This window comes from Mustela nivalis (assembly GCF_964662115.1).
Source record: "Mustela nivalis genome assembly, contig: HAP1_SCAFFOLD_1329, whole genome shotgun sequence".
NCBI classification, from domain to species: Eukaryota; Metazoa; Chordata; class Mammalia; order Carnivora; family Mustelidae; genus Mustela; species Mustela nivalis.
Window position 1 is genome coordinate 66,618 of NW_028135335.1, and position 19,024 is coordinate 85,641.

At 48.4% G+C, this 19,024-nt stretch overlaps 1 protein-coding gene across 1 annotated transcript in view; it reads right to left on the reverse strand.

Annotated features, from left to right (window-relative positions):
* LOC309857827 (monoacylglycerol lipase ABHD2) overlaps positions 1-18,712 on the reverse strand; it is an 82,700-nt gene extending 63,988 nt beyond the window's left edge. Inside the window, exon 1 of the mRNA XM_082750586.1 lies at positions 18,572-18,712. The gene's annotated coding sequence lies outside the window, so the exon portion shown is untranslated. The remainder of the gene's footprint in view (positions 1-18,571) is intronic.
* Between the last annotated feature and the right edge of the window lie 312 nt (positions 18,713-19,024).

Sequence of the window (19,024 nt, forward strand, 5' to 3'; positions counted from 1 at the left end):
ATTAGGAGCAACGCTTGGTTGGAACACATCGTCCCTCCGAGCCCTCAGGAAGGAACCCACCTTGATGACACTTTGATTTCAGGCTTGCTCAGAACTGTGAGAAAATAAGCCCAAATTACTCTCATGACTCAGTAGTTCCCCGCCGCTGCCCTTCCAGGCTTAAGAAACCCTCTGCCATGGCCTTTTGAAAAGTTCCTTGTTACCCAGACAAGCTCCGGCCAATTCAGCCCAAAGCAGCTAACTCACATGAACACTCACAGGCTACTTATTAACACAATCCAAACGGGATTCTGTGCACAAATATTGGCTTGGCTTCTTTGCCTTGTGATTCAACTGTCAGACCACCCTTTCCTCTCCCAGGACCAGGACCTGTGGAAACCATGAGACAGACGCATCTGGGAGGGGGTGTCTCCCTCCCAAGCGGACCTGATGAATAAGCTTCAGTACTTCTGTGGGTCCCACGGTAACCACCTCTTAAGGAAAACCAAACCGAACCAAACTCTTAAAGAACCTCTTCCTATTCCCTCTGGTGTGGAGGGGGATTTCATGTAGGTCCCGGCCCTGCCAGGAGCTAGCCCAGGATCCGTTCCTGGCCCCACCAGTTACAGGGCTTGTCCTGGGGCCTCTCTGAACATGCTGATTCAGAGATGGTATTTTATTTTATTTTTTTTTTAAGATTTTGTTTATTAGACAGACAGAGATCACAAGTAGGCAGAGAGGCAGGCAGATAGACGGGGGGTCGGGGGGGGGAGCAGGATCCCTGTAGAGCAGAGAGCCCGATGCGGGGCTCGATCCCAGAATCCTAGGATCATGACCTGAGCCGAAGGCAGAGGCTTTAACCCACAGAACCACCCAGGCGCCCCCACAGAGGGTATTTTATAACACTCCTCAGATACGGCAAGTGCCCCCAAATATTAGCTGGACCATCACCACTGCTGAGCTCTCCTTAGTAAACACCCCCATCTGGCAGAAGTTACCCCAAAAGATACTCTCTCCTACCCGACACAGAGGTGCTGTGAGGGGCTGCTTTAACAACAGAGTAACCGGCTGGGTGATGGGTGGGCCTCCCCCAAGGCTGCAGATACCCCCAGGACACACTCTTCTTGATTCTTCTAACGGGGAACCATGTTGAACTTAGTGAACCCCTGGATGGTAAGTGCCCTTCACCAGGTTCTGTTAACAGTTCCAAGACGTGTTCTTGTTTCTGTGGTAAAAGGGGTTCCAGCAGTGCACAGCCCAGAGCCCTCTCTCTCCTGCCAGGGCAGTGGGGGGGGGGGTCCCTCCTTTCCCATGGAAGGCGCTGTCCCTTCGCCCCCATACTCTTCCTGCAGGTAAACCCACTCTTGCCCGGCTTGGCTCTGCGGACACACCGCCTCGATGCCCTCTGACACGCTCTGCTCCTCAAAATGGCCCTGCGAGTAGCGTCAGAAGAACGGCGGAAGGCCACAGCACATTGCTGAAGAAAAGCTCCTGTCACTCCAGTCCGTTTAGCCTTGTTGGTGGCAGCTTAGGAAAAACACAGTCGACCCTAGACGGAGGCCACATGGCACCTCGAAGGAGAGAGCAGGGAGGAAGAGGGCCAGGTTCTTCCTCATTTTATCTGCCATTTAGCTAAGGAAGTCACGGCAGTTAGAGAAGAAAATAATAATAAAATAACAAAATAAAATGAAAATGAGAAGCAGCTCCACAGCAGGAGAGAAACAAGCCCAGAGCAGAGGCTAGGAGAAAGCCCAGCCGTCCACTCACTGCCACGGTGCCAAGGGACATCCTGGTCTACCCAGAACCGTGCCCTCCGACAGCTGGGCTGACTCAGGCCTTGTTCTCGCTCACAGTGAGGTGCCAAGGCCCCAGTGAGCCCCTCCTGAGCAGCTCACAGAACCTCCTCTCAGCACATGCAGGCTCTCCTCCCAAGGAGAGTTCGGTTGGAGGAGCCCTCAGGGTTACCACCTCAAGTCTGAAGGGCTGGGGAGCCCTGGCAATGATGGGGCCAATCCTGTTTCCAACAGACGCCCCAACAAGTTTATTTATTTCTGAACACTGAGCACTGCGGACCTCGACTAGATCTCCTTCAGCGCATCAGACTGGGTGGCCGTCAACGTCTTGTATGATGGCGCCGGGAAGTGGCTGAGGGGAGGGAGACAAGGCCGCGAGGAAGGAGGAAGCCCCTTGGTGATCCAAGGCAACAGCTCTGACAAGTCAGGGGATACAAAATGAAGAGACCACCCAAAGTTACACACAATTTGGTAAAGAAAAGGGGAGGAATTTACAGGTAATTAAATACATTTATGTTAACATTGTCTTGAGTTGTGGCCGCAAATCAGGCCTTGAGATTGCCTCTTTGTGCAAAGCCACTCATGTGTTAAGTGTTTCATGGAACCATATTCTTCCACAAAGTCATACGGTCACATACTCAACCTACTGAAATTTCGGAGAATGTCCTACAAGTTCCTAGTAAGCGGAAAGTTACTCTATACGAGCAAATGTGAACCTCACATTTAAATGTCAGGAATGGCTACTAACCCACGAGTCTTCCTAAAAGAAAATCACTAACCTAAAAATAGCTGGAGACTGAGTCACAGTTAAGCACGCACATTTAACTGAGCCCTTTCACAGGCCCTGACTCAAATACAGAAAGGAGACTGGCCTCTCCCCTCAGCGGGTAGCCCTGCTGGAACAGAGCTGACCTTCCCACTGGGGACCAAGGGGTAAAGCACTTAGGAAAATCGCCAGCAAAATTGTTTTCTCCACCACTGAAATACCACTTCATCCTTACCTGAGAACAAACAAAACCCCGTAAGCCAGGTGTTTCCTCTGTGGAGTGCCTAGAATTTTCTACAAGGACAGGCACTTTCATGAAGCTATCTGATCACTGTACACATTGCATTAAAACACCTATACCGGGGGGCACCTGGGTGGCTCGGTTGGTTAAGCGTCTGCCTTTTGATCTTGGCTTGGGTCTTGATCTCACGGTCATGAGTTAAAAAACAAAACGAAAAAACTTACACCGTAAGTAAATTCTATAATATCAGAAGCAAATCTCAGTTTGCCCGAACCCAAGAACCCAAGCACTCAGTTTCCTGGAATTTTTAAGAGAAAGGTACAATTGAAGAGAAGAGCCTCTCCTGATTCACTGCACAAACGAAATGTCCTGGGCGTGACCTGGGACACAGTACGGCTCCTGCCCTGTCCTCTGTGTCTGCAAACAAACTACCAGAAAGAGGAAACTGGAAAAAAATGGCAGCAGGGTAAGACCTAGTTCGTGCCTGGCCCAGCCCTTGACTGAAGAGGGAAGTTGCACCCAGAGCTCAAACAGGAGACTTATAAGTTACCCTCAGAGAGAAAATAAAAGTAACTGGGAATCCCCGTTTCTGAGCATTCTGGTTTCCCACGGCCCCCAGGGCCAGGGCAGAGAGCGCTACCTAGCTAAGACATCCAGAGTGCAGGCCCCACAATGAAAGCATCACACATGTGGCCCACGGTTCCTCTAGCATTTGTCCTTCACCATGCAAGCATCAAGAAGTACACGTGTGAGAAGATCTGACTAGCAGGTCAAGCCCCTAGACCCTCCCCAGGGGAGAGAGACTTTGCCCACCAGACTAGCTCGCCAGCCCTCTGGCTCCTCCTGGCTCTGTGGCTCTCTGAGCAATTAAGAGCTCCTCTTGGGGCTCAGCCACCAGACCCTTGTTAACACAGGCCTGGAGAGCAGGAAAGCTTCTGGGCTCTTTGTCCTTCCAAGACCAAGAAGGTTCTTCAGGCAAGGGTAGACAATGTGCATGGCATTTCAAGGCACGCTTTACTGATTTCTGTTTTATAAATACCTCGGACGCTGGGAGTAGAAACAGGATCTCATACCAGCCCAGAGCAGCAGGCTTAAAGGGCACTTGGATTCCGTTGTGACAAATGGCCAAGTCTAAGACAAACTCTGCTGCTTAAATGCTGATATGAGGGACTGACTCAGGCTCAGGCCATTGGGCTAAAAATGAACAAGCCAGCCTCAACACGGGGCCTCCATGGAGGCCAGACCCGGCATCTGCCATCAGCCATGCTCCTTCAAGGCATTTAACAGAGCCACGTCTCCAACTTCTAGGTCACAACCCAAGCAGAAGGACCAGAGGTGCTGGATTCTCGCTGTGAGAAGGGTAGGGGGATCCCCATGCTGTCTGCAGACCAGAAGCTTCCAGTGGCATCTGGAGTTATTCTTTCCTCTAAACATACTGTGCTGTGCAACTCTGGGCAGATCACTCACCCTCTCTGGGGATTCTGAAGCTTACCCTAGGAGCCCATGTGCTATAATCAACAGATTTTAGAATCAGAGGACCTGGGTTTGAGTTCAGATTCTGCCAAATGACCTTGGGTGACCCTGGGTGAATTACCTAAATTTTACGAAAGTTTGCTTTTTCTTCTATAAAATGAGAGAGAGGAAGGAGGTTGCAAACATTACAGGTTATTAAGGGGAAGTAATTAATGAAATTATGTAGGTTAGGAGAAAAGCTTTATGATTATGAAATAGCCACAGATATACTCAAGATAAGGCTTGTAGCATGCCTTGAGCTTTTTAGAGGAAAACTGCCTTATTAAATATTTCAAGATTATAAAAATGTTAGTTTTAAAGCCAGAGCGAGGCACTTTAACTACATGAAGAACTTGGGATTGGTCCCCCCAGCTGTCCTTCACTGAGGACACTGAAATAGCTAGAAAAGAAAACTCAAAAGCTCTCAGACAGAAAGGGTTGATATTATATTTGGAGGTCTCTGCTAAATGCTTGCTTTTCGAAGTAAACAGACAGAAGTGGGTTCACACCCTCAAATGCTCTGTCTCCTCCTCCAGCCAACACAAACACCTCATTGTGGCTCCATGCCTGTCCTCGTCTTGCCGCCTCCTTGGGAAGCAAGCTTCCTCAGGCTTCTTTAAGGCCCAAGGACAAGTCCCCACCACCACCCCTCGCCAGCCGGTGGCCTCTTCCTCTGCTTTTCGTCTAAAGCTTACCCATATCAGCCATGCATCTGCTTGGAGTCCACCTCAGGCGACCAGCACCCGACCCCACAGGAGACATCTATGCAATACCGCGTACCGTAAGGCAGGAGCGTCTTGGCCCCTAGCTCCCTTTATAGGGGTTCCTCCTGTCCTGGGCTCCCCCCGTGCACACGTGTCTCCCGAGAGACGAGGAACCAGTCATCAAGGAAAATTCTTTCATTAGAAATGATGGAACTCAGGGCACCTGGGTGGCTCAGTGGGTTAAGCCTCTGTCTTCGGCTCAGATCATGATCTCAGGGTCCTGGGATAGAGCCTCATATCAGGCTCTCTGCTCAGCAGGGAGCCTGCTTCTTCCTCTCTCTCTGCCTGCCTCTCTGCCTACTTGTGATCTCTGTCAAATAAATAAATAAAATCTTAAAAAAAAAAAAAAAAAGAAATGATGGAACTGCTTCTCCATAATTGGAAAAGAGAGTGACCCCGTTTCTCAAAGACCGATCTGCCTGTATAAACTAGAAGCATCCTCGTGGATAAAGCAGTGGTTTGTAAGTGAAGAGGACAAAACTGTCTCCCCGCCCCCCAAAAAAGTGTGTTAATACTACAGGGGTGGGGAGGATGTTTCGGAAATCCACACCCCTCTCCTGACATTCCTCTCTGCTCCCCACGGATACCAACGGCATGAGCTTCATGCTGAGCTCGACGAGGACTATGAGGAAAGTGCCACACACGGCATCCGTGAAATAATTGGGAAACAGTGCAACTCCAAGCATATTTAAGTATGGAATTCTAAAGTGATAACTACAAATACTAGAGGAATTCAAACAAAGGAAGCAGAAGGAAGGAGCTGGGCTCAGAGAGGTAGGGACCCCCGGAAAGAGATGGCACACAAGAGAAGGTGAGAAGCAGGGTTGGGGCTGCAGACACCTGGCTGGGCTCCCAGGCTGAGCCAAGGGCCCAGGAATGCTGGACAGTCAGTAGACAGGCAGACAGGGCAAGAGGGACGGGTATGGGAGCAGAGGGAGTGAGTCACTGCGGGATGAAGCTTCAGGGCTTTACTTCCAAGGAGAAGATGGTGCCACACGGAGCTGCACAGGTACACAGAAGGTCTGGGGGCACATGGTAAGAGGTGTGAGAAGCATTTATGTGGCTCTGTGGGACCCGATCCATGGGGCGTTGTCTTTTGCATTTGAGTATCACTGCCAAGACCTCGATGGAACCCAAGTCATTTCTCTTGTTTTTTCAAGATACTTAACACACAGTGTTAGCATGCAAACAGTTTTGTACGACATGCTGACCTATCCAGGAGTTTTCATTTTGAGGGTCCATCCCCTTAAGGCCCTAAAAATCATACCATTTCCCACCTTTGCATTTGGCAAACACCCTTTCATAACTAGAAAATTTCATAACTAGCCTCACCTCCCCATAAAAGTAATGATTCATATTCCTTATGTCTCTGTTGGGGATTCTGGTCCATGCCCTTCTAATTCAATCCTCGTGTAAATTCTACACAAGTTTAAATATAATGTGTTGAGCACACAGTGGGGTACTCCATACGTATTTATTGGCCGAGTCTATGGGAAGGCCTAACGCATCACCGTTCGGATCCTTTGAGCAGAATTTTCTCACAAGGAGATTATTACATTAGGCTGAAAGGTGCAGGTCTCAGTGCGTAACAGCCACGCTACCGTGAAGCCAAAAAAAAAAAAAAAAGAAAGAAAGAGCTCAGTGTGACCTGGACTGTCAGCAGCTTTTGGATATTTTAAAAACCATCTCAGAGTTCAGGCAAATAATGACCCATCTAAATGGAAGTTTTGCCCTTTCCATCACTCAGAGAAGCTACAGTGTGCTACCATATTTCTTTGACCGTTTCCCCCGTTTGTCGAAGGCATATCTCAGTAGGTTCAAAGAGCCAGAAACCAATGGACTTCAAACACTGCTCACACAAAAAGAAAGAGAATTCAAAGCCCAGAGAGGCTGTTTTAGGTAGCAGAAGGAAGGAGGCACCCAAAGAAAAGGTAGACAGAAAGCTACCCATTGATTGTTGGCAATCAGCTAAATCCTGACATACCACTAGAAGACTCACAATTTCGGGTAACTTCCTCCAAAACATTCAGTGCAACAAAACTGTCTGTGGTATTTTCCAACACACATGAGCTTAGGACATAATCCAGAAAATATAAATTTGAATACAGTTAATCCTAGGTTAACCTAGATTAAAATGTTGGTGGAACTGTTGTATTTTTTTTTTTTAAGATTTTATTTATTTATTTGACAGAGAGGGAGAGAGAGAGCACGAACAGGGGGAGCAGCAGAGGGAAAGAGAAGCAGGGTCCCCGCTGAGCAGGGAGCCTGATGGAGGGCTCAATCCCAGGACCCTGGAATCATGACCTGAGCCGAAGACAGACATTTAACCGACTAAACCATCCAGGTGCCCTGAAATAGTTGAATCGTAACATAGGTATCCTTTCCGGCATTTAAGGAAGATAGAAAAACCCCTCCTCAAATATCTATGGTATCTGAATCAAGTCTGTGTAAATAGGTCAGAACAACTGTTGTTCCAGAGATTTCTACTTTACTGAGATGCTTTCTGCGGGTGTGCACTGATGTTGGGGTAGTGGGGCCACTGACAACAGGGTGGAGAATTCACAGGCTCTGGGAACAGAGTCCCCATGGTGTCCCACATGGTGCCTCAGTGGGTTAAGCCCCACAGTGCATGTGAGTTAAATACATAACCTCAGGGGTGCCTGGGTGGCTGGCTCAGTGAGCTAAAGCCTCTGCCTTCGGCTCAGGTCATGATCCCAGGGTCCTGGGACCGAGCCCCGCATCTGGCTCTCTGCTCGGCGGGGAGCCTGCTTCCTCCTCTCTGCCTGCCTCTCTGCCTACTTGTGATCTCTACCTGTCACATGAATAAGTAAAATCTTAAAAAAAAAATAACCTCAGTTATTCCTCAAACATGTCACGAAATGCCATAAAGTTGACAGTAGAGACCAATTACATAAGGTACTGTTTACAAAGTGTGTCCTCAGACATTACATCATTTAGGATTCACAATAGTTCTGTGAATTATTATTAAGACATGCAAGGAAACTGAAGCCCCTTGGGCGAGGCTGTGGATAAGGCTCTGGGGATACAAAGAGACCAGGCAGGCATCCATCTCAGAAGCCCTTTGCGGAGCTGGACGGATCCCGAGTTCTAGAGCTCCCTCAATGGATGCTCTGAGGCCTCTCCCAACCAGAGGGCCTTAAAAAAAATCTGCATTCCCCTTAGAAGATTTTTGGTGGCAAAGATAAAACTTCTCTGGCAACATCCGACTTTCTATGTCAAGTCAATAAATAGACCGATGCATGATATTAATGATAGACCCGAGAAAGGGGCTGCGTTTTCCAAATTGGGGGAAATGTCCTCACCTATAAGCTATTCGGCATTTCCCCATCATCTTACTATTTATTTTATTTTTTTGTTTTTTGTTTTTTGTTTTTTGTTTTTAAAGATTTATTTATTTATTTGACAGAGAGAGATTACAAGTAGGCAGAGAGGCAGGCAGAGAGAGAGAGGAGGAAGCAGGCTCCCCGCTGAGCAGAGAGCCCGATGCGGGACTCGATCCCAGGACCCTGAGATCATGACCTGAGCCGAAGGCAGCGGCTTAACCCACTGAGCCACCCAGGCGCCCCATCTTACTATTTAGATGGACTCACTTATATCATCGACAAGAGAGCGTGGCCGCTTTATTTACATGATCCGAATAGAGACGAGCAGCGCAGCCAAGGTTTCTCGATGGAAGCCAAGAAGCCCAAGTCCACAGTGGGAACACAGTTGGCACCACATAGGGAGCTAGCAGGGAGCAGCGGGAAGCTCGCAGGCATTAATGGACAGTGGCCTTGGGGCCAAGCATGGGCTGATGGCAGGGGAGAGGGCGTGCAGGCCCCACGAAGGGCCGGACAGCCCAGGACCAGCAAAGAGAGGGCTCCATAAATGCTTGCTGAACACACGAAAGCCTCCAGTTAGGTCACATGCTCCTAGGAATACTGTCCATCCTAGGACTACTCCATCAATTTGGAGAGAGTATAGTGTCGCAATCAGATACCTGAGGAGGTTCACAGGATGAAGTACGACGCACGCGGAAATTTACGAAAACAGTCGCTCCACAGCTAGTGAACAAAAGGGTGGAGACAGCATGCACAAAGTGCTGCCCATAATATAAAAGAGAAAGATCTGCGTGCCACAGTCGGTTGAGCACCCGACTCTTGATTTGAGCCCAAGTCATGATCTCAGGGTCACGAGACTGAGCCCCGCGTCGGGCTCCACGCTGGGTGTGGAGACTGCTTGGGATTCTCTCCTTCCCTCTCCCCCTGCCCCTCCCTCCCTGCTCATAGTCTCTCTCTCAATAATAGAAATAATAATAATACAACCTTTAAAAAAAGAAAAAAAGCATTTCTGACACTTTAAAACAATCAGAAATTTGGGGTCACCTGGGTGGCTCAGTTGGTTAAGCGTCTGCCTTCAGCTCAGGTCATGATCTCAGGATCCTGGGATCAAGCCCCGCATTGGGCTCCTTGCTCAGAGGGGAGCCTGCTTCTCCCTCTCCTGCTTCCCCCTGCTTGTACTCTCCCTCTCTCTCAAATAAATAACATCTTTTTTAAAAGATTAAAAATTAAAAAAAAATACAACAATTAAAATTTGGACTATCTGTTCATCAGATAGATGATAGATGCATCAAATAGTTGATAGTAAAGAATCACTGTTACTTTTTAAAGTGTGATGATATTAATATAATCACATTTAATAAAGGGGTCCTTTTTAATTAACCCCCCCCAAAGGGGGTTCACTATATGATTCTATTTGTGTCTCTTTCAGATTCCCATAACAAAAGCTGACGAATGAATGCACGCGTGATTACTTAGCTACAATACAAACAGTCTCCCATGGTCACTGAGGTTCAAGTGCACACCCAGTGATGGTCAAGACTCCATTGTCCTTGGGACGATGACAGTGAATAACAGTCACACATGGCAGTCGCAGGCTGCTCCCATGACAGCATGCAGGTCAAGCAAATCTCAATAGAAAGTGAACTACAAATCTAACTCCAGAATTAAACAAGCAAAAAGAACCAAGGAAATTATTTTTGGAGGGCTCCCCTTCTATTGGTGTAGACACAGTGCAAGCTGCATGTACAAACAGCCCTTATTCAGGCAGCACACAAATGATGCAAACTAACTTCAAGTCCATTTCAAGTCCATTTCCAAAGTGCTCAGCACACGGCAAGGAGCTGCACGTGATAGAGATCCGTCTAGAAACTTCAGTCTGCTCCAGAGAGCTTGGGGCTCCTACACTGTTTGTTTGTTTGCTTAAAGATTTTATTTTTTTATTTGACAGAGAGAGAGAGTACTAGTAGGCAGAGAGGCAGGCAGAGAGAGGGAGAAGCAGGCTCCCCGCTGAGCAGGGAGCCCAATGGGGGCTCGATCCCAGGACCCTGAGATCATGACCCGAGCCGAAGGCAGAGGCTTACTCGTCTGAGTCACCCGGGTGTCCCTATGTTGGGGTTTTTTTAAGCTGAGGTGCTAGATGGCCCCCTCTGGGTGGGGGGAACCCAGTCCAGCCAGATCCCCTGAGGTCTTTTTATGCAATTCTTTTTTTTTTTTTTTTAAGATTTTATTTATTTACTTGAGAGAGAGACAGTGAGAGAGAGCATGAGCGAGGAGAAGGTCAGAGAGAGAAGCAGACTCCCCATGGAGCTGGGAGCCCGATGTGGGACTCAATCCCGGGACTCCAGGATCATGACCTGAGCCGAAGGCAGTTGTCCAACCAACTGAGCCACCCAGGCGTCCCTTTTTATGCAATTCTTAAATTTAAACTGAGTTACTTCTATTCGATTATTATTTATCACATTATTTTTTTAAATGTACAAACATCAAACTTGGCATAAACTTCTTTCCGCGCTTTCACAATGGTGGGGACCAAGACAAAGGTACAAATAATATTATTCAAACAGTAAAGGTGAGATTAACTACATTAATATAATGAGGCTGATGCCATTTTTTTAAAAGGCTTTTTAAGTTTCGTTATTTTTAAGTGATCCTTACACCCCATGTGGGGCTCAAATTCACGACTCCAAGAACGAGAAGCACAAGATCTTCTGACTGAGCCAACCAGGGGGCCCTGATGCCACTTTTCAGACCTGAAATCCCGCAACCACAGCACTGTGCTCCTGTCCTGTCCTGGGCGGGTCCTGCCGCTGGGCACCGGGCATAGGGGAACAGCTGTGATCCCGGGTCCCCTCCTGTCTGCTGGGAGTGTTGCCGTGGCCTCCGCTGGCACAGGACTCTGTGCTATCCCTTGGCTGCCCCGGATTCAGCGACTCCTCCTCCCCACGCTAAGTCCTTCTGTCCTCTTCTCTGTAGCAGGTGACCTGGTTCCAACTCACGAGAAATTCCAACACACGGAGGCCGTGTGGCTGGAACCAGCCATAATGAGGTTATCCCAATCATCTGGGACAGACTTTTGGAATATTCCCAATTAGTGTTAACATGAAACTGAAAAGTCCGAATGTTCTTAATGTAAGGAGAACCCAAGGGATCTCAGGGAAATATCCTTGACTTGGGATGGAAATGGTGCGGTAGATCAGAGCAAAGAATGCCATGGGGACACGGAAGAGAAGTCACAATCCATCTCAGAAACAACAGGAGCCACCACCTGACACAGTAAATTGAGAATTTAATAAGTTTAAGAATATGCTTCAAAAGACCAGTGTATAAATACACTGGAGGGTCTCAATTCCAATGAGTGGTGGGGGGTCTGGTCCCAGCCACCCGCTCTCCTTGTTCTTAAGAACCCTAATGTGGCACCTTAGACATGAACAAATCAAGACCCCACAGTGCATTGGCTCAAGTCGCCCTAAGGCGCTACAATGCAGATCAAGATCAACACGGAGTAGTCCACACTGCCTGAAACACTGGGCACAAACCCACACCAAACCATGACGAAACTAGTCCAGTTGGGCTGCCTGAATGGCCTGGTGTCCCAGCAAGGGGGCAGCCAGCACTGCTTAAGAAAACCAAAAAAGTAGAAACCTCCTTGAACAGAACCCTCTTCTTCAGCATCCTGGCCCCCCCAACCCAATGCCATGATTCCATCTCCACCAGCTCAACCTTTTGATCGGTCTAAATCTGTTTTGTTTAATAAAAGGTGGTTCTTTATCCTGGGACACGAACCTTTCCATATTTTTGGTGTTAAAATTTCTTTTAAGGAGCGCCTGGGTGGCTCAGTGGGTTAAAGCCTCTGCCTTCAGCTCAGGTCATGATCCCAAGGTCCTGGGATCAAGCCCCGCATTGGGCTCTCTGCTCAGTGGGGAGCCTGCTTCCTCCTCTCTCTCTCTCTGCCTGCCTCTCTGCCTACTTGTGATCTCTATCAAATAAATAAATAAAATCTTTAAAAATAAAATAAAATTTCTTTTAACAACAGAGGCAGCTGGCTGGCTGAGTCAGTGGAGCGTGTGACTCTTGATCTCGAGGTCGTGAGTTCAAGCTCCACGTTGGGCGCAGGGCAAATAAACAAATAAACAAACAAGGGGCCCCTGGGTGGCTCAGTCGGTTAAACACCTGACTTGATTGCAGCTCAGGTCATGATCTCAGGGTCGTGAGATCCAGCCACGTGCTGGGCTCCTCTGCTGGTCCCTCTCTCTCTGCTCCTCCTCATTTTCTCTCTCTCTAAAATAAATAAAATCTTATAAAAACAAACAAACAAATAAATAAAAAGATGGCAACATGGAGATGACAAAGCTTTTTTATTTCTATCTCTGAAAAGATGAAAATTTGGCAATCCTATGTTGGACTTCCTGCTTTGTTTTTTATGCTCTGACATGACTAAGGGAACAGTATATGAATACATGTTTGGACCAATAGTGCACAAATGGGGTGATTTTCAAAACTTCTCTCTCTTTTACCCCCTGGGAGACTAGAGAAGGCATAACTGATAAGGCCACCTCCCTCTCCTATCACAAAGCACAGTATCTATGGTACAAATGGTTGATCTTGTGGACGCCCAGCACAGAGCAAAGACCAGAAAGCAATGACTCGAAATTAGACTGGCTGACGAAGACCTTGGCTGTTCAGTTCAATTTCAAGGTGATTTTAAATTAGGCTCGGAGGTAAATGAAAGCACTATGAGGATTAAGGCACATTTGAAGAAAAGAGGGAAACAGAACAACAGGCAAGATCTGGGAGCCATAGAAGACCACAAGACCATGCTTAATTCCGTGCAGTTATGGAACACACAAGTGCAGCCATAGAAAATTCACATATGAAGAACCCGGAACTCTCTTCTTCAAGTCACCATTGGAGAAAGCTTGGCCAGGCCCTATCAGGTTCAGACCTTGGAAATGGTAAAGTGGTTTAGAGAATCTGGAAAACATTCCTATGTACAACCAAAATGACATTCCCAAATGTTGGTTTAGGAAGGATACTCTCCCCCAAGGCACAGGTGGGAGAGCTCATTTTTCCTAGAGAAAAAGGTTGGGCACTGAACAAAGCTACCCCAATGGGAAGGCCAGGCCGGCGGTGAGGGGCTTCCTTCCTGGTGCTCTAGGACCAGAAACAACAGAGCCAGCGCTGCGGTGAGGAGCCAGGGTTGGATGTGACAGAGGTGCTGAAATGTGTATCAGAAAGGCCAGGAGCCTTCTCTGGAGACCAGAGAAAACACAGCAAGCTTTCCTGGAAATTCCAGCACATTCTAAGCAGAGGGCAAGGGGCAGGGCCCAAGGCCCACTGCTCCTCACTCTCCAATGCTTCCACTCTCCCTCCCCAAGATGACCTTTAAGGGAAGCACTCCACCTCACCTGGCCTCCTCTTAGGCTTAGAGCGACGGGATGTAGAGAAGAAACACAGTTTGCCCCTAAATATCACAAGATGCTTTAGGATCTCCACGCGAGGCTGCTGCCTGAGTTAAGACTGGCTCTTAGCATCCTTAGAAACGGAAAGGAGACATCTAAAATAGTATACCTTCATAAAAAACGACAACGGAGGGCGCCTGGGTGGCTCAGTGGGTTAAGCCGCTGCCTTCGGCTCGGGTCATGATCTCAGGGTCCTGGGATCGAGTCCCGCATCGGGCTCTCTGCTCAGCAGGGAGCCTGCTTCCCTCTCTCTCTCTCTGCCTGCCTCTCTGTGTACTGTGATCTCTCTGTGTCAAATAAATAAATAAAATCTTTAAAAAAAAAAAAAAAAAAACGACAACGGAGAGCTCTCTTTCCATACTGCCAAGAAATACTAAGTGGAAAAAAAAAAAGCAAGCTTCCAAATAGCATGTATAGTGTGCTACCACGAAGGGGATAATGGTGATGAACTTGCTAAAGGAAGCGTGGAACACCCCTGGAGGATGAAGAAATCAGTAGCCCTGGTGGCCTCTTAAGGAACAGAAGTAGGCAGCAGGATTCAGGGCTGGACCGAGATGTGTTTACTGGCTCGCCTTTGGTGCCTTTTGACTATTTTCGCTCATTGTACAAGTGCATTACTCATTTTTAAAAATTCGAATGAAAAACATTAAAAAATGTGTTCAATGTAAAGGAAAAACAAAACAGTCCTTATGCAGAAACAGAACACACAGCTGGTTTCCGGGCACACACCAGATGCTCCGTTTGTTGAACTTAATGAACCTCTGCTTAAAAGCCACAAAAGAAAAATCAGAAACATGGCAAATCCAAGGGTATCGATGTTCTAGTTCTCTAGTAAGCTCCTTACCTGTTTGCTACTTCACAATCTCACAAGATTGGGCAAGGGGGCCTTGCAACGGAGTCTAGTGCCCAAGCTTCACGGATAACAAACAGGTCTGACCGTCGGGCCACACCAGCCATTTTATAAAATGAAAACGTTTAATCCAAAAAACATGATGCCCTGGAACCAAGACAACAAAAATAAATATGCAGATATGAAAAACGATCCTGGCGCACCTGGGTGGCTCAGTGGATTGAGGCCTCTGCCTTCGGCTCTGGTCATGATCCTAGGGTCCTGGGATCAAGCCCCACATTGGGCTCTCTGCTCAGTGGGGAGCCTGCTTCCCCTCTCTCTGTCTCTGCCTGCCTCTCTGCTTACTTGTGATCTCTGTTAAATAAATAAATAAAATCTTTAAAAAAATTAAATTAAAGAAAAAGAAAAACGGTCCTGTGGGGAGATGATGTCAGCATGCACATAGTATCAACACAAACACAGCAGCACAGGGGTTAAAAGTGTCCACGCACGGCCAACGAGGTTGGAACGTAGAAAGCTGCTATACGAAATTCTCAAGCCAGACCACATCCAGAGGCAGACCGAGCCCCTAGGGCTCTGTTCCTGGGGACAGTTTAGTCCAAAAGGGAGCAGGAAGGCTTCCACACCTCATGGTCGAGTCAGCCACATGCTCAAATTAGTCAAGGAGTACCCAAAACCCACATTGCAATAAACACCAGGCTACTGTTAGCAGGAGATCTAGCCGAAATTCTGCCACGTGAAATTCTATTACTTTGGAAGTCTTCCGGCCAGGGTTTCTCAAATAACCAGGATTTAAGAAAAGAAGGGGAAAAAAAAAAAAAGGCAGACTCTACCTCTGTCTTCCATAGAACCAAAGAAATTATCTTGTGTTCTGGGCACAGGGGAACCACTAGACTCTTTGCAGTCTTTGCTGGAGATGACCAGGAGAAAGATTTACACGGAAGAATGAAGGAATAACAGCAAACGAGCAGCCTTTCCCTAAGATGTTATGGAAAAGAAAATGAGATGGAGAGAAAGGGGCCCATATTAACGCACAAAGAACCTAAAACAATTATTCTAAGATGGCTGAGCTCTATAGAATGCCGGGAAACAAAATCCCAAAACTCAGAATCAATTCTTAAGAAGGTGCCAATCCATGACTCTGAACAATCTTTGGTTCATCCTAGAAAACTCATAAAAACCGAGTAGGAAAAACCAAAGGTGACCGAATTCCTGCCGGCAAATACAGGTGACAGGTATCTTCCAATTAAAAGGGAACTGGCTGGCAAACCGAGAGAAGGTGTTTATCCAAACTGTGAAGACGATAAAGGAAACGAAGCTGGAAGGAAGAAAGAAGAGAAAGGGAACTTTTCCAACTACAGAGAAAGGAAAAGCTGTTCCATTGTACTTGCCATCTCGTTCATTTCAAGCTCAAGAAGAGAACAGGAAAACCGGTGAAGAAGCTACATTACCAGCAGAAATCAGTCACACACTTGTGTTCCTGCCAAGAACACCGCGCTGCCGGCACTCCCCCTGCTCGAATGACTAAGTAACTTGCTTAAATGCATTTGACACACGATCCTTGAACTTCCGAAAAGCACTTAATACAGTGGCTCATGAAATCTTAATCTAAAAATGTTTATCCATTTATAATCAAGCTGCATCACACGGACAAATGGACAAGAGAGCCAAACAGAGGGAACTGAGAATTTGGAAGGATGCTGGGAAGACTGGTATTATCACGGACTTTATCACTTTGAAGGATTTCTTTCCCTCTTTTTAAAGAGAATAAAAGAGATTTGTCATCTTAAAGCAGCGTGATGACAAGGAGAGGACAACAGAGAGAAGGGATGGCATGATTCAACAGAAGAAACCTTTTTTTTTTTTAAATGCAGTGTGACAGAAAACCCCACAGATGTTTAGGCGACACTGAAATCTGGAATATGTTTAATGAACTGGGGGCAGGAGACAGGAAAAAAAAATTAGTTCCTGATAGAAAATACTGCATGGTAGACATGGGGGGGGGGCATAAAAAGGCAACAGAACATCGTAGTTGGCAAATCAATAGTGGTTACTACGCACAGGGCACTGTTCTAAATGCTTCAGATACAATAACTCATGCAATCCTCAAAACAACCTTCCAATCTCAGTACCATCAACATTCCTGTTTGATAGGTGAGGAAACAGAGGCAATGGAGAGATTAACTAACCTGCCCAAGGTTACAGCTTATAAGAAGTAAGGCTAGGATTCCAATCTGGGCACTCGCCCCAAAATCTGTGTTCCTAAACTCTCTGGACTCCCCTAGAATCTAACTACCAAGAGAGCAAGTAAAATACAAGTCATGCCGTGGCTAAATCCAGGGTCAACTAATCATCCCTTAGTCATGGCTCTGCGATGACCAGTCAGCCCTGGGACCCCTGCGTGCCTTAGTTTCCTCACCTGTGCCTTGAAAAGACAGATTAGGTAAGCTCTTAACTAAGGGATCATCAGCTCTAAAACACCCCCAAGTCCATGCTGACCATCCACAGTCTATGATCTGGTCTGCTTCTGTCTAATTCATACTGAAACAAACAGCAAGTTATGTTTACATTCTTTCTTTGCCTCCTGACCTTCATAAGATTACTGTGTCCTCTCCATTCAGGCAAATGCCAGGGAGTAATGAAAGGGGTACTGTATGGTTTCTTCTTTGGACTCGACTTAATGCGGTTGTAACGAAATGGCGCTGGAAAATCTCCGGGAGCAGAAAACATGAACTGTGCCAAACCTACAGTCTCCCAGGCCCCTCTCTTGAGCCTGTTCTTGGAACCTGCCCTTGGATCTGGTTACTGGAATGCAGGTGAAACTGACCCACTGGAAGGGGGGAGGCAACCAAAAGAGAGGAATTGGGGGAGATTAAGATTGGGGGAGATTGATGCAGTCCAAGGTAGTTCTAATTACAGAGTTTCATGATGGCTAAATAAACCTTATCTTCTTGGTATACTCCATTCTCTTTGCTGACACCCACTCTTCAGAGTTAAGACCACAAAATGCATTATGGTGAATTCAACACCTGGTTCCCAACTAACAGACCCCCAGAAAAAGCCCTCTCAAGCTAGGCATTAAAGGTCACCCAGAGTGCATCTGCGAATAGAGAAGGGCCTTACAGGTGGGTCATGGAGCCCTCCTTTGAGAGTCTTTCGGAAGCATCCCTGACAGGTGGCTGTCATCTGTCTGGCCTCTGCCTGGACGCTTCCAAGGTCGAGGCACCGGCTGCCTCCCCCGACAGGCAGCCGCTTGCACTGCTGGACAGCTCTCTGTGGGTAAAGCCCACGAAGCGCCTAGAACAGTGCTTGGCGCGGGGCCAAGCTCATTAGTGCGTCTCCGACTGGGTCGAAAGCTGCCTCCTTACAACTTGAACCCATCGGTCCTCGGTGCGCCCCTGGAACCCTGAAACGCAGAGGCCCCCGGGGATGCCGGGAGCTGTAATCAGGCCCCTGGGCCCTCTCCTTCCAGCTGCGGATCCCAGACCTCCATCACCAGGCCTGGGTCGGCAGACCTCCTCCCCAGACCCCAGAGGTCCCAAGAGTGTGCACCGATGATGGGATGGTCGGCAGGGAGGCCGCAGTCAGGGAGGTCCCCATCCTCGGAAGCCGCGGTAGGAGGGGACAAAGGGCTTTCAGAAAGGCGTATCCCACCCGCTGCGGTCCGGGCTGCCTCCCTCCCCGCCACTGGGCGAGCCGACCCTGGGGACCCCTGCGGCGCCAGGTGACAGGCCCCGGAGAATCAGAGGCGCAGGCATCGGCGCGATGGGCCGAGCCACGACGGGGACCTCTGGGCTCAGGGGTTTGGCGCGACGGATACCGGCCGCGATCCCGGCTTAGCGGAATTCGCTCGACCGTGGCTTTACCTGCGCGTGGTTGACCGCGGGCCAGCTTGCCCCCAGCCCGGTTCCTGCAGCTCCGCGGCTGCCGGCGGCGCTCATGGAAATGCAGCCGGAACCCCTGGCCAGTGCAGCTCCCGCCGCTACCGGCCCCGCCCAAGCAACTGCCGCCACGCCCCTGACGACGGCTTCTGCCACGCCCCCGACACGGAACCCGCCCTCTCATTGGACGGCCCAGCCGCTGCTCTGCCAGCCCCGCGAGTTCATTGCACCCAGCGGGCAGCCCATTGGTCAGCGGAGCTGCTCCTCAGAATGGAGGCGGAACCCTCGGGGAAGAAGTCCTCCACAGTTGGTTACCTTTGACGTCTTTAGCCCGTGGACTGACTCGCTATTGGATAAGGCTGGCCCGGAGGGGGCGGGGAAAAGGGAGGAGGACTAAAGGATGGGTCGTGTTTGATGTGGATCCGGGCGGGGTGCGGA